Source organism: Stylophora pistillata, chromosome 11 (genome assembly GCF_964205215.1).
Source record: "Stylophora pistillata chromosome 11, jaStyPist1.2, whole genome shotgun sequence".
NCBI lineage: Eukaryota > Metazoa > Cnidaria > Anthozoa > Scleractinia > Pocilloporidae > Stylophora > Stylophora pistillata.
The window spans coordinates 3,360,657-3,367,659 of record NC_142529.1 but is presented as its reverse complement, the minus strand read 5'-3'; the positions used below and the strand labels follow the sequence as shown (position 1 = coordinate 3,367,659).

Here is a 7,003-nt window from a genome sequence, read left to right as displayed (position 1 = left end):
CACGTAGAATTAAAGACGGCATTTTTTTTTTTTTTTTCAATTACATCTCACTAATGCCAATTCAACTCGTTGCCACAACGTTATTTTAAGCGGCAGGTCACTGGAATAACGTCAGTTATCAACTTGTACAAACAATGCAGGTGTTAGCCTTTCTCCAGTTTAACAGTATGAAGTATGTGCTAAATTGTATGGGATGCAGATGTTGTTAAGTTTTTACATTACATTTCTGGAGACATTCGTGGCCTTTAATCAATAACTTCTTGATCCATAATGCATTTATTCGAGTATTTATTAGCTATAAAGATGTGCTACGATCAAGTTTGCTACCAAGAAGAAAATTTGGTTGCTGAGACAACTCTGCAATCTCAACATACAGGGTGGGGTGGTTTTGCAACTAATAACTAAATAAACTCATAAAAGTTTCCACTTCAGATAACGAATTTCACAATTAAAAGAAAGTAATTCACAGTTTTTGAGCAAACATGCCAAGGATGACTGTCAGGAACTTGGAGGTAAAATGATACGCAGAAATCAGAAATAATCCATTTTATGAAAAAAATCTATGACCCAATGCTTTTTCATCTCTTCTGCTTAACATGACTACAAAGTCACGTACCGCCAGCAGGTTGTCCTGCGGTGTTTGTTTAGTTTTATGCGCGCGCTCATACGAGTGACGCCTGACTGTTTTCTCTCCATTGTGTGTCCTCCATCTTGTTTCGCCGTGTATAAATAAAGCCTATTCGTTGTGTAGTTCGCGTTACTTACTGGCGTACAGCAATTGGTGAGAAGACCGTAATATTTTTTCTTGAATTTTTCTTGATACTTGTTCAGTTTTACACTCTTCAAAGTACTCCACACTTTGAAACTTTAGTACCTGGTGATAAAAAATGAAATATATATATTTTTTAATTGAAGTGCAAAGAAGAAAAGCAAGGGTATCATTACAGGTGTAAATACTAAGATAGAATTTAAATTATATGGGGAAAAGGAGTTTCTTATTGAGTCAGGATACTTATAAGTTTGATGTTCAAGTAAACAAGATCCAAACAAAGGGAGAATACTTAATTTTTCTGGTTAAGTCAATCAGGAAAAGACATTTAAAGTATAGAGTACATTAAAATGAGGTAATAACCAAACAGATTCACTCAAAGTTTGATACTTGTAACAAAAACATCAAACAACTGAAATAAGTTATTACCTCATTTATCCAGCTAGTCCAGTATGGAGTTAGATTACAAGCAAATATCTCCTGACAGAGTGAATCAGGTGGCACATACTTAGAAAATATTTCTGATTTAAAAAAAACAACAACACAAAACAAAAATAAGTTTACATAAATTATAGGTAAGAACTGATATACTGTATGTGGTTACTGTTCAGGAAAACTTATGAAATTGTCTACTTTGTAAATATTAGGAAACAAGGCTGTGCTCTAAGAAAAATTGAAGAGAGCCCAGTGCTCAGAAACTGTGAAATCAAGGGTGCTCAGAAAAAACTAAGATTCCTGGGTCACCCAAGAACAAATGTTAGGCACCAGGGGCCACCGGGCACTACTATACCTGACAGCCCTGGGAAAGGCCCAATTTCTAAACAATTTACATTATAACTGTCTCCAACTCAAAGGTATCTCTAACTAAAATGAGGTCTAACAGGGGTATAGTGACCATAAAGGCTGATAGTTTCTAAAGAAACTGTTTGGGGCTGCGTCGTTGCCATGTTCCCACCAATCACGTAGCTCCATTTTCTGCCTTTAAAGCACACACAACCCACAATTCCTCTATTCGCTCTGACGAAGGGCTAACGCTCGAACCGTCAGCTTCTATAATTGTAACGGTGGCCAATTTACCATTTCAACTTTGTTGATATATTCAAATCATATAGTGACCATAAGCTGTTTGCTTGGCTTAAAAAGTTTACAAAGCCTAAATCTTTTTTAATTTTACTGGCAAAAAGTGTCTTCAATATATAATTGTGGTGACTTTGCTGTTTACACAGATAACTCTTAATTAGGTTGCTTGAATTTTATGATATAAAGATGAAGTAGAAACTGTGTGAATATCTAAAATATCATTCAGCTCAGTGCTACCATTTACTTTCCCTCAAGTGTGTATTCCACAAAATATGCATGCTATACCCCTGAATGAGCTTTCCTAAGGTGACTACCATTAACTGATGATTAGTGCTGCTAACAATTTGTAAGTTAGAAAAGAGTTTAGCTCATCGTGTAAAGGAGGCTTCCTGGAATGATTCTTTCAATGAACCCTGCATATGATCCGATGATATGGTAACAACTCATAATGGTTTGGCTCTGGTTCTGGTTCTTTAGGTTTTGATTCTCCACTTGAGATGTTCAAACTATGTTCAGAAATACCAACATTGCCTTCCTGCATCTGCCCCCTAACCTTCTTCACAGTTTGTTGTTTCTGCACAACATCAGATGAACTCCTCAAGCCCTCACTTGTGATGTCCATTTTTAGCGGAAGTTTGGAATAACTTATACTAGTCAGTGAGGGTTTTTTTTTTTGGAGGGGGGAGAGGGGGTAGCAAAACTCCTGTTCAATTCATGCAGCAACATTCAGTAATTAAGGGCCATTTTACCTGTAAATGCCAAGCACCCTTTTATTGATAACTATCACCTTGACACTCGTTCCACCATTTCTTAAGTATTAGCTCTTTACTATCTCTAAAGACTCACTCAAGGTAGAGAAAGGTTAATCATTCACATCTTACTATTACATTCTTATACTATACTGTCAACTCCTTTTCTTTCTTTTTCTTGGTATGAAATCCTCACTTTGATACTTTGGTGCTAGAATCTGAACCACACCTGTTGACCAAGTTCCCATTCCCACGCAGGAGGCTACAGCAGAGCACTGACAAAGATGTTTCTTTCCTTTTTTCTTCAAGAAAGAACATGGGGATGGTGAGGATGTTTACCAACAAGCCAGGGCGTAATCTTGATTATTTCATTTTTTGTGATCGATGGACAGAAAAGTTGCATGTTAATGGTTGAAAAGTTGAATTGTTTACCAATGCAGCAGCATCTTAAAGTTATTCCTCTGATCGAACGACTTGGGCGGGTTTCTTCCGCTAAAAAGGTAAGTACATACAAGTCATTATCCAGCAGAAGGCTGCGGTTGGTAAATCAATGGTTCAAAATGAATCAATGAAATGGAACGTCAGGGAGTCGAAGACAACAGCTGTATTGTACAAACTTTTGAGACGAGAGGGTCACATTTACATTGAGTGTTTCCTGGTGAGTGGTTATTTAACACAAAATACAAACGTTACAGACCTTTTGTCGTAGTGCAATGCTTGATTTTAAAAAATTTAGTTCCCTCAGATTATATCAGACTGCTTTCGCCGTTTCCTTGATCTCAAAACTTGCATGTACCTTTATCCTTTTTGATCCCGATGAACTACTGTTAGTTGAAGATCGAAAATATGGCTCGTAAAGAGCAAAGAAAGCTTCTTTACATGACAGTAACAACCATGAAACTGATTCAGAAATACTTTTCCTGTGATCGATCGACGAGAAACCCACAATCACATCGTCCGATCACAGCCATGTTTGCTGGCCGTCATCATCAAACCAGAAATCTGGGTCCGAAGGACGATAAGTTTGCTAGAGAGGGTTGGGAAGGACAATTCTTAGCTAGAATTTTTCGATTCCTGGTATAACGTTAGCAACAAAAAATTTATTTTCAAAAGATCTTGAACTTCAGATGCAGCCTTTGCGCATTTTCTTTTAAATCGACTTTTGAATAACTTTCCCGTCCCCCCACTGCTTAGTCCGGTTCATCACCACTACTTCTTCACAACCTTTTATTTCTCAAACGTTGTAAAATAATGATTCCTCATAAAACAGTTAAACATATTTTCCTCGACAAAATATTAGAATAAATCCTGTAAAAAGAGCGTCATGGTCAATTGTGAAAAGCTCAGGACTTGTTGTGGGTGATTTACGCAGCCGAGGCAGAGGGCGAGGTAATGTTCAAAATTAATTATACATTCGCGTTTTTCGCACACATAGGTTTAGTGTGGCATGTTGCTAGTGGAACGGAGGTGTTGTCCTTCTTCGAACAGAATATCGAAGTATTCTACCAACTTCTGTGCTCAAAACCGCTTCAGGAAATATTTTCAAGCTGGACGTTCCCTTATCTAAAGTTCAAGCCACCGAATTTGAAGAACTGAACGATATTTGCAAAATAGAAATTATTTGAGACGAGGTGAGCGAATGAATCACTGTTAAGAGGTAGATTTTGTTCGAGATGCTGACGTAAAGTTTTTTGACTTTCCGTTTGCATAGTTCGCCGCTTTTTAATAAAGTACCTCAACTGTTGTAATACTTTTCTCAGAGTTATTTTGGCAAGAATTCCGTATAACCCCATACTTGATTATGCATTCAATTCTTGGATAAAGGAAAGCAGAGGCAAAACAACAGATTTCCTTTGGGACTACTGCTTTGTTTTTGATTGGTATGGGGTTATACGAAAATCTTTCCGGGCACTTAATCACTGTGGTAGAATTTATCACACAAGGCGAGAGAACCAAGAACTTAAAAAAATAAGCATTGGTTATCTTGCTTTTTGTTTTTAGCAAGTTCACCTTTAAAAGTTTGCAAATTATAACATTCGGATCACATTATATGTTATGGAATGAAATTACTAATTTACAAATGAAGTTATTCGTATCGTATTTCTTCATTTTTCATAGAAAAAAAAAACAACCATCGTACATGTGCTGACCAGCGAAGAGATGAGAGACCCAAATAGCGAAAAGTAAGGATTTTTTTTCGTTTGTAAATTATGGAGTCATTTTCTAAATTTTGTGATTTAACTAGAAGAAATGCAATTTTATTTTCCATTTCTATGATTCAACGGCGACGATTGAATGATTTGTATTTTTGATTAATTTTAGGGTTGTGCTGTTCTAATGGTCAATGTGAGAGAGGAAACACGCAGACCACAAAATTGCAGACAAAGGTGAGAAACAATCACTTAGAAATTCATGTTAGGAAACTATGCGAAACAAATTTAATGGCAAGTGAAGCCCAAAAAAAGATTTTGGAAGGATTTTCTATACAACTCGAGCGTGAAAAAAAAGTATGTACTATTACACCGAATGCAAATATGGCGTCCAATTTGAACTGCCGTTGTTCTGGACTTACTAGCCTCTTCTTCACGTGGAAAACACAAAAGGATTATTACATGTGTGAGAGGCTAGTGAGTCCAGAGCAATGGCAACTCAAATTGGTCGCCATGTTTGCATTCGGTGTATATTTGCTAAAAGACATATACTTCTTTGAGTAAAATGAGAAATTTCCGTCCCTGTTAATTTTAATGATAATTTTTTCCCAGAGTTTTTTCCTTCACCAATGGCGTACGACAATTAAGTAATACATCGACATGTTTATTTACAGGGTCCAAGGAAGGAAATGAAAACTGGAGGATTAGAAACTTGAATAGGATGATTGGAAATGAACAATGGGAAAGTTGAGAATGATGCAAGAGCCTGACTCAACTAAACGTAAGTTGCCGTCAATTTATTTTCTTGCTAGGATTTAAAGCAGTTGATGACAATGAAGGCAAAGAGAACGTTTTTAGCCAGTCATCTCATTGAAGCACGACTTTGTAGAATTTGATTTTTCCCATTCATTTCTTTCTAAACCAAATTTATTGGAATGACTTCAACTGAAATATTCAATCGATGTGAATTCATTTTTGGAGACGCCTTCTTTGCTTTCTAATTGTCGTTGCTAAACATCAGGAACTAGTTGTTATATAAGGGACCGGTCATTATTTATCGCCTGGGGGGGGTCGGAGTATTTAGGGGGGGATCACATGGTTTTTTGAAGACCTTTAGGGGGGATCAGCCGTAATTGACAAGCATAATGGGGGGGATCAGACCAAAAAAAAAGGAATTTTAGGTCGCGCCAGGACCCCGGGTGATTGCATTTGTAAATACTTTGGTAGGATTTGCCGCTGGGACTCCCCCAACCATATATTCAAGACCACGTTCAGTTGTATTTTGTATTATATAAACTCTATTCTAGCCCAGACACAAAACCCAAACCCTTTTACAGACCCTCCATTTTGTAAAAAAGAATCACTATCGTAGTCTAACATACACGTTTTTATTCAGGCACGATCTAAATTAGAAAGGTAATCAAGATTTTGAGAATGGAATACTTACAATTGCTCAAAATTGTTTCATAACGTTTTCAGCCTGAGATTGGCACTTCCTCGACAATTCAGTTCGTATCTGACGAGCAAATATTTACCGTTGTGGTTCAAGGTCCATGAGACGTAAGTACCACTATTAAAATATCACTTGCATATTCAAAAAGTTATTTGGCGGTGGCTGGGAGAAAAGCGGGGGGGGATCATGAAACTTTCCACTACCGATAAGGGGGGATCTCTAAAAAACCAGATACTCTACGGGGGGATCAGGTAAATGCTTCGATGTGACAACAAAAATACTCCGACCCCCCCCAGGCGATAAATAATGACCGGTCCCTAAAGCCTATTCTCAGGATGAAAATTAAAAGAAAAACTGGCATTAATGGCACATCTATCAATTTATTTCTTCTCGTCTCTACTTCAATCTGTTTACATGTTCTATGATTATTTAATACTTGACAAAGAGAGAGAGAGAGAGAGAACGATAAATGAAGTGCATATCAATTTGAAATTAAAGAATGAAAGACAAAGTAAATAGGTAATATACTTCATGGAGAATTCCCAACTGATACTTGAAGAATCTGCTTTGAAAACTGGTTCCTGATGTTTATAGAACAATGTTCAGAAACGAAAAGGTGCTTGGTTACAAGTTAAATAGACATCACTTGTAGTTTACCCACTTGTTTAATTCCAATTGGACGAGATTAAAGAATTTCCCTGGACGATTTATTCACTTTGATGAAGCGGTATCAATTGATTGTCGAAAAACTAAAACCAAAGTAATCACGAGAGCCAATCGTAATGAGGGTTTACATCATCAC

At 37.0% G+C, this 7,003-nt stretch overlaps 2 long non-coding RNA genes across 2 annotated transcripts; one reads left to right on the top strand and one right to left on the bottom strand.

Moving 5' to 3' along the window:
* Positions 1-271: 271 nt before the first annotated feature.
* On the bottom strand, positions 272-4,294 carry LOC148719689 (uncharacterized). Its single transcript, XR_015993133.1, has 3 exons — positions 3,296-4,294; positions 1,199-3,090; positions 272-874 (listed from the first exon to the last, which is right to left on the bottom strand). It is a non-coding gene; the product is annotated as an uncharacterized LOC148719689 (long non-coding RNA).
* A 420-nt stretch (positions 4,295-4,714) lies between these two features.
* On the top strand, positions 4,715-5,529 carry LOC111323079 (uncharacterized). Its single transcript, XR_002694131.2, has 3 exons — positions 4,715-4,781; positions 4,921-4,985; positions 5,423-5,529. It is a non-coding gene; the product is annotated as an uncharacterized LOC111323079 (long non-coding RNA).
* Positions 5,530-7,003: the final 1,474 nt, after the last annotated feature.